Genomic DNA, 9,187 nt, shown 5'->3' on the forward strand with positions numbered 1-9,187 from the left:
GAAAAGGGGGTAAGACCTGCTACTGGTTAGAAAAAAAAAGGAGCCCACATGGCAAAAATCTCAGCTTAAGATAAGAAAGAATTTTCAAACAATTCTAAATATCCAAGAGTGTCCAGATTGTTGTAATTCTATGAAGCACATGATCTTAAATGTCTTTATTATAAAAATTCATCCTATTGAATTTTATACAAAAATGAAAAAGAAGACAAGTATAACCAAAACAGTATAGATAATACACTTTAGTATAAGGAAGAGTAACATGGGGGATGGACGGTAGCGCAGTGGGTTAAGGCATATGGCACAAAACACAAGGACCAGAGCAAGGATTCCAGTTTGAGCCCCTGGCTCCCCACTTGCAGGGGGGTCACTTCACAGGCAGTGAAGCAGGTCTTCAGGTATCTATCTTGCTCTCCCCCTCGTTGTCTTCCCCTCCTCTCTCTGTTTTTCTCTGTCGTATCCAATAACAACATCAATAATAATAATAATAATAATAATAATAACCACAACTAAGATAAAACAAGGGCAACAAAAGGGAAAAATAGCCTCCAGGAGCAGTGGATTTGTGGTGTGGGCACCGGGCCCCAGCAATAACCCTGGAGGCAAAAATGAAGGGAAAAAAAAAGAATAGTAACATGTACCATATATATTATATAGGTCAACTGACAAGAGGTGGGTGAAGAAATTGGTAGAACTGATAGATGTTAACTAGGTACATGCATAAACATGTAATAGGCAGATAAACATTATTACATTGTTTTATAAAACCTCCAGTTTCCAAAATGTGAAAACCCAATCAAAATAAAACTCCAAAAGCTTTTAAAGACAATGCCTGAGTAATGATTTGTTTGCATGGTTCATGTACCAGTAAATGGGAAAAGGAAAATGATTGAAGGTGTTGGTAATTATTTCTAACATCTAGATTTGGACAATTAGTATTTGTTCTTGAGGTTAAATTGGGCACTACATCATAGTATTAAAATCTAGTATATATTGGAATTTGGGGAAATCTTTTAAAATCTAAATATTTTAACACAATATAGATACTTGGAAGCAATACCTGCTGTCCTTGGGTACCAGGTGAGGAAAATCAATTCATTGTATTTCATTCATAACTATCAATATTAATGACATCTTACAATTAATGTAGTATTTTAATATTCTGAGATTATTTATGTATTGCTTGAGACATCTATGAAAGTACATCAACTATGTTGACTCTCTCAAAAGCCTAGACCAGGGATAACAGAAGCAACAACCAGTGGCACAGCTATATACAAATAATGTCAAAGGACATAAATTATGGTGATGTTGGATATTATACAGCAAATCCTAACAGAGATTTTTCAAAGTTAACCCAATTACCAAATAATGTGATGATAACAATAACTATCCATTTTCTTCTTGAACCCTAAGACAGCAGGAACCTCACATTTCCACTATAGAGCCTATATTTCCCCCAGTCCTGGAACCTTAGAGTGGGGTGCACTTTCCTGCATGCTTCTTTCAGTTCATACAAAATAATATTGCATCCACCGATCGCAACCTAATCAACGCAATGATTGCCACCTCAACATGCTTCAGCTCAGACTGTGTCCAGAGACTTCAGGTGTGGAATGACAACCCTTCAGCTTCATTACTCGGGTGAGACCTTTCCTTTCATAGCATTCTCTAATTCCATCCCAGGTGGATCTCTTTCTAACAAAGTCCCAAAACCTAGATACACACCAGGTTCTGTGAGAGAGAGCATATGTTCACACATATCCATAAACAAGTGCAAAATATATACCTGAAAGCAGAAGTACACTAGAGTTTGCAGTGAGTACCCCCCCCCAACACTTCCTCTCCACTATTCCAACCTTTGGGTCCATGATTGCTCAACAATTTGTTTGGCTTTGTATGCTAACTCTCTTGTCAGCCACCAGGTTCCAGATGCCATCAGGATGCCGGCCAGGCTTCCCTGGACTGAAGACCCCACCAATATGTCCTGGAGCTCTGCTTCCCCAGAGACCCATCCTAGTAGGGAAAGAGAGAGGCAGACTGGTAGTATGGACCGACCAGTCAACATCCTTGTTTAGCGGGGAAGCAATTACAGAAGCCAGACCTTCCACCTTCTGCAACCCACAACGACCCTGGGTCCATGCTCCCAGAGGGATAGAGAATGGGAAAGCTATCAGGGGAGGGGGTGGGATATAGATATTAGGTGGTGGGAATTGTGTGTAGTTGTACCCCTTCTACCCTATAGTTTTGTTAATTTATCCTTTCTTAAATAAAAAATAAATTAAAAAAAAAAAAGAATTGGGAGAAGCATACAGGAAAGTGGGCCCTACCCTAGGGTCCCAGGACTGGGGGAAGTTTAGGCTCTATAGTGGAGATGTGAGGTTCCTGCTGTCTTAAGGTTCAAGAAGACAATGGATAGTTATTGTTATCATCACATTATTTGGTAATTGGGTTAACTTTGAAAAGTCCCTTTGTTAGACATACAATCAATTTTCCCCCTCTCATATTAATTAAATAGTGATTCATATGACTACAATTTAATAGGTGTGTACATAAACACCATTCCCACCACCAAAAGGTTGTGTCCCATCCACCCACTCACCCCCACCGGCCCAGGAAGCCACATGTCCACCCTCCTCCTCACCACAGGGTTTTTACTTGTCAGATCCTGCTTTTAGTTTCCCTTTCTGATCTTCTTTCTCAACTTCTGTTGATGAGTGGGATCATCCCATATTTATCTTTCTGACTTAGCTCACTTAACATAATTCCTTCTAGCTCTGACCAAGATGGGTCAGAGAAGTTGAGTTCATTGTTCTTGATAGCTGCATAGTATTCCATTGTGTATCCATAGTATACCACAGCTTTCTCAGCCATTTATCTGTTGTTGGGCACTTGGGTTGCTTCCAGGTTTTAGCTATTATGAATTGTGCTGCTATGAATATAGGAGTACACACCTCTTTTTGGTTGGGTGTTATGGAGTCCTTGGGGTATATCCCCAGGAGAGGAATTACTGGGTCATATGGAAGGTCCATGTCTAGCCTTCTGAGAGTTCTCCAGACTGCTCTCCACAGAGGCTGGAATAAATAAAACAATCCATAGTAATTAGACATAACATCCCTAGAATTTACAACTTACATAGTCTGAACTTTACTTGTATATCATCTACATCTGCTTTATCCACCAACCTCTCTACCTCTAGCAACCACCATTTCTTACTCTGCACTGTACTGTGAGTATGTTATTTTTCAATGATACATATATAAGTGAAATTAAACCTTGATTTTTAAGATTCAGAAGCACAGGTCAGGGAGCTATATGGCAGAAAACAGGACTGGGACTGCACTGTCTAGTTCTGAAAATTCATGGTTTCTCTTAGTAGATTGTACCACCACTGTCTGCTAGGCTGTGTTACGTTATGAAAGAAGAACATGAGTCTTCTTATTTATAGCTTGTATAAGGTCAATTCTAGTTATCTATTGGTGGATTGACTAGTAATAAAACAACAATTTGAAACTATAGCAACAGTTATTTTGTTAAATGTGTCTGCAATGGGTGCAGGGCTTGACAGAGACAAAGACAAGTCTGCTCTGTTCTACTGAGTGACACTCAACTTGGATCAACAACGGTAGAGAATGTTCCATCCTCCCTTCGGAGGATGGACAACATACTCTATGCTACACCGGAGGAAGATGGGTCAATATTGGGGCAGCTTGGAATGTTCCTACTCATGACCACAGAATGTGAGCTCAGATCTGCAGGGATGCAGAACTTACATAGGCTCCTAAGCTCAAGATGGGCCCCAGACCAAATCAAATCGATGGGGTTTACAGTCAACAATATTTATACCCATTTCCCATATTAGGGAAATACTCTCTTCCTGATCCAGCTTTCTATCCCTTTTCTAGCCATGACATCATCTCCCCAGACAATAACTTGGATCCACCTGCTTATCAGATTTCAGGCTCAGGGACCCCCCAACTCTTCATCTGCACTATTCCAGGCTTTAAGTCCATGATTGGTTAACAATTTGTTTGGCTTTGTATGTTAACTCTCTTTTCAGCCACCAAGTTCCAGATACTAGCATGATGCCCATCCGACTTCCCTGGACAGACAACCCCACCAATGTGTCTTGTAGCTCCGCTTCTCCAGAGCCCCACCCTACTAGGGAAAGAGAGAGGCAGGCTGGGAGTATGGATCAATGTATCAACGCCCATGTTCAGCAGGGAAGCAATTACAGAAGCCAGACCTTCCACCTTCTGCATCCCACAGTGACCTTGGGTCCATACTCCCAGAGGGTTAAAGAATAGGAAAGCTATCAGGGAAGGGGATGGGATACGGAGTTCTGGTGGTGGGAACTGTGTGGAGTTGTACCCCTCTTATCCTATGGTTTTGTCAGTGCTTCCTTTTTATAAATAAAAAATTAAAAAACAATAATAATAAATTGGAAAAAAAGGTGTAGAATATAGATAATCTCTACACTATTGGTGGGAAGATAATTTGGTGTAACCACTAAAACAGTTGAGGGGCTGGGGGAGATAGCATAATGGTTATGCAAACAGACTCTCATGACTGAGGCTCCCAAATCCCAGGTTCAATCCCCGAAACTACCATAAGCCACAGCTGAGCAGTGCTCTGGTGTTTCTCTTTCTCCCTCTTTCCGCATCTCTTTCAAAAGTAAAATAAAGAAAATATTAAAAATAAATAAATAAAACAGTTTGAGGATTCAAAAAGAAAGCAAGAATAGAAAAATCAATTTGATTCAAGGATTCCACTACAGACTATTTACCTGAAAAATACAAACACTAATTTGAAGATATATGAACACTAGCATGTTTACTGCGGTATTATTCACAATAGGCAAGAAATAGAAAGAACCTAAGTATCTATCAACTGATGGTAGAAAAGGCAATAAGATTGTAATAATGCACTATAATCAATTAACCCCCCCAAAAAATTTAAAAGTAGAAGAAAAAGAATAGGGATATATATATATATTATAATTCAGATGTAAAAAAAAAAAAGTCCTTCCATTTGCAACAGCATGGATGGACCTAGTGAAATAAGTCAGAGGGAGGCAAATGGACACCAAATTATTCCATTTACATATGGTATATAGAGAAAGGAAGCAAATCAATGAACTAAATAAAGATATATACAAAACTCTGGACAATAAGACCAGTTAGTGTCTATCAGAAGGAAGTGGGATGGGTAGAGTAGAGGAGGTAGATTGTATGGTTAATGACAGAACTGAACTTCCATTGTTAAACTTAATTGATTTTCAGTGATGTACACTGAAATGTAGGTAAGGTTATAGTAATATTATTCCAATAAAATTATCTTCTAGGGAGTCGGGAGGTAGCACAGTGGGTTAAGCACACGTGGCACAAAGCACAAGGACTGCCTCAAGGATCCCGGTTAGAGCCCCCGGCTCCCCACCTGCAGGGGAGTAGCTTTACAGGCAGGGAAGCAGGTCTGCAGGTGTCTGTCTTTCTCTCCCCCTCTCTGTCTTCCCTTCCTCTCTCCATTTCTCTCTGTCCTATCTAACAATGACATAAATAACAATGATAACTACAACAACAATAAAAAACAACAAGGGCAACAAAAGGGAAAATAAATAAATAAATAAATATAAAAAAAAGTTTTTGATTATCTTTCAATCTGTGCAACACTAAATTTTGCCACAAAGTAACTTTTCCAGAATCTAAATTGACTGTCATGTACACAGACCTGAGAAAATAATTTCCAGAGAAAATATGCTATTTCTTAGCATTCTTTTTAAAAAGGCTGACACAACTTCACGACAGTCATCTCTTCCTTAGGATGCTTACCTCTGGAACCCAGTCAACATGTAAAATAAGAGCAGGACACAAAGAAAGGTCAAGTAGAGATGTTCCAGCCAAGATGCCTAACTAATGTTACTGACAGCAGTGAGAGTTATTTAGCAGAACTAAGTATAAATGTTGTATGCTTTACATTGGTTTGGTCTAGCTCTCCCCCTGCCAGGAAAATTGGTTTAGTCCTGCTAGTTTCGGGGGCCCACTTGTCCCCGCCCCAAAAGAACCCGGACAGAGTTCGAGACTTCTTGGCGCTGCCATGTGAGAAGGATGCAGGAGAGTCCCAGCAGCAGCAGCAGCAGAGAGAGGATGATGGAGAAAAGCACATGGTGCGGTGATTTGCCCGTTCGTGAATAAAGATATACAGCTTCTCAGCCCAGCCGTGTGTCTGTTACCCGCCCGTGAAGCCAGCCTGGATAAAACAACATATAAATGGGTCCTTAGATGATTCAAGCCCTGGCCCATCAGTCCAGTCCTAGTGTCACTCAGTAGAACATAGAAGACTTGCCTCTGTCTCTGTCAAGCCCTGCACCCATTGCAGACACATTTAACAAAATAACTGTTGCTATTGTTTCAAATTGTTGTTTTATTACTAGTCATCCTCCAATAGATAACTAGAATTGACCTTATACAAGCTATAAACAAGAAGACTCATGTTCTTCTTTCACAACATAATATAGCCTAGCAGACAGTGGTGGTACAATCTACAAAGAGAAACTATGAATTTTCAGAACTAGACAGTCCAGAGTCCCAGTCTTATTTCCTGCCAAATAGCTCCCTGACCTGTGCTTCTGAATCTGAAAAATCAAGGTAAGGATACTTATTCTCACTCAAAGTCACTGATTATCAGAGAAATGCAAATGAAGACAACAGTGAGGTACCAATTTACATACACAGGTGAGACTGTTATACATTAGAAAGGACAGTAACAACAAATGCTGGAAATGATAGGGGAGACAATTCTGCACTGCTGGTGGGAATGCAAACTGGTTCGATATTTGTTAAAAAAAAAAAAAGTCTAAAAATTTTTTAGAACACTGGAAGTGGACCTACCCTATGATCAGCAATTCCTCTACTGGATATTTAACCAAAGGAAATTAGAACATCTATCAGGATATATCTAACTAACCCATTAATACCTCAATAATAATGGGGGTAAAGGAAACAAAAACAAGAATATTCATTCTCTAAGGAATGCTAAAGACAGCTACATACCCTAACAAATTATCTCTGTACTTTGAGGTTTGCTTCCCTCCCAAGTATTCTGAACATCAAAGACAAAGTAATCTGTCTAAAACACCAATCGGACCTTGGGTTCCCTTCCTTGTTTCCCCATGATTCAATCTCACTTGTAATTTCTCAGCTTTGTTTTCATGATCCCTCATGAACTGATCTTCCTTTATTTCCTCTGTTCTACTTCAAGTTTTCCCAGTCTATGCTTTATAATTTGTGTTTTCTTTTTCCCATCTTGTGCTTACTTTTAAATAATGATAATTAAGAAAAAGAAAAAAAAAAAAAAGCACCTCTCAGTCCTGTATAATCAAGTCTCTACAAGATGTCCATATCACAAAAATATATAGCTTGTATCTGATCTCAAAGGAAAGAATATGGGTTTCTTTTTTTTATTTTTAATTATAGTATGGAAATATTGACAAGACCATAGGATAAGAGGGGTACATTTCCACACAATTCCCACCACCAGAACTCTGTATCCAATCCCCTTCCTTGATAATTTTCCTATTCTTTACCCCTCTGAGAGTATGGAACCAGGATTGTTATGGGGTACAGAAGGTGGAAGGTCTGGCTTCTATAATTGCTCCCCTGCTGAACATGGACACTGGCACATCAATCCATACTCCCAGTCTGTCTCTCTCTTTCCCTAGTGGGGCAGGGATCTGGGGAAGTAGGGCTCCAGGACACATGTAAATTGTTCTAACCTCTGTGGAGAGCAAACTAGAGAATTCTCACAAGGCTAGAAATGGACCTCACATATGACCCATATCCTAAGGACTCCATAACACCCAACCAAAAAGATATGTGTACACCTATGTTCATAACAGCACAGTTCATGATAGCTAAAACCTGGAAGCAACCCAGGTACCCAACAACAGATGAGTGGCTGAGAAATCTGTGTTATATTTACACAATGGAGTGCTACGCAGCTATTAAGAACAATGAACCCACCTTCTCTGACCCATCTTGGATGGAGCTAGAAGGAATTATGTTAAGTGAAATAACTCATAAAGACAAGATGAGTATGGGATGATCCCACTCATAAACATAAGTTGAGAAAGAAGAACAGAAAGGGAAACTCAAATCAGAATCTGAGTTTGGAGTAGGGCACCAAACTCTGGGTGGAGGGTAAGGGTGGATGTTCAGCTTCACTTGGGGGGACACAGAACTTTGTTGGTAGGAATGGTGTTAATATATACTCCTATTAACTTATAGTCTCATAAGTCACTATTTAATTAATATGGGAAAATGTATCGAATGTCTCAAACATTTTGATGCATATACCATAGGCTGAGTATATGTTCCTTCAATCTAAGCACTTAAAACTTCAAATTGGTAATCAGACTGAATTTTAACAGCGGGCTCAAAGTGTTAATATGTTTCTAATAATGACTTGTTCTTTGAAATACTACATCTCCTAAAAGCTTAGACCAGAGGGAACAGAAACAACTGGTTATTTTATGAGACAGCTATATGTAAATAGCATAAAAGGACATAAATTATGGTGAAGTCTTGTCTGATACAGCACATCCTAACAATGGGATTTTCAAAGTTAACCCAATTGCCAAATAATTTGGTTATAGCAATAACTATCTATTGCCTTCTTAAACCCTTAGACAGCAGGAACCTTCCCCATTCTCTATAAAACCTATGTTTCTCCCAGGCCTGGAACCACTATGAGTTGCTTAAAGAGGTGAGACTGGAATTTCACATTGAATTGTCCCCAAAGTTGCATAAACATTTCCTTTACACTCCTTCCTCTGAATGTTTTCCATTCTGAGAAAAATGGCAAAAAGCCTTTCCTCTCGTTCAATCTTTCTTACATTCTAGTAGGTCCCCGCCCCCAATTTTTCTCTATTCTCACCACCTGGTCCTCAATCTTTTGATCAAGCACATTATTTAAGTTAATTTATTCCACAATGCTCACAGAATCCAGCAAGTTTCATTTCTTATATTTTCCTAATTTCTTCAGCATGGAGGTAAATATGGGGCTTCCTGAAAATATTGTCTCAGATTCTTCTTTTTTTTAAAATTTTTTTATTTATAAAATGGAAACACTGTCAAGACCATAGAATAAGAGGGGTACAATTCCCACCACCCCCTGAGACCCCATCCCCTCCCCT

This window comes from Erinaceus europaeus, chromosome 1 (assembly GCF_950295315.1).
Source record: "Erinaceus europaeus chromosome 1, mEriEur2.1, whole genome shotgun sequence".
NCBI lineage: Eukaryota > Metazoa > Chordata > Mammalia > Eulipotyphla > Erinaceidae > Erinaceus > Erinaceus europaeus.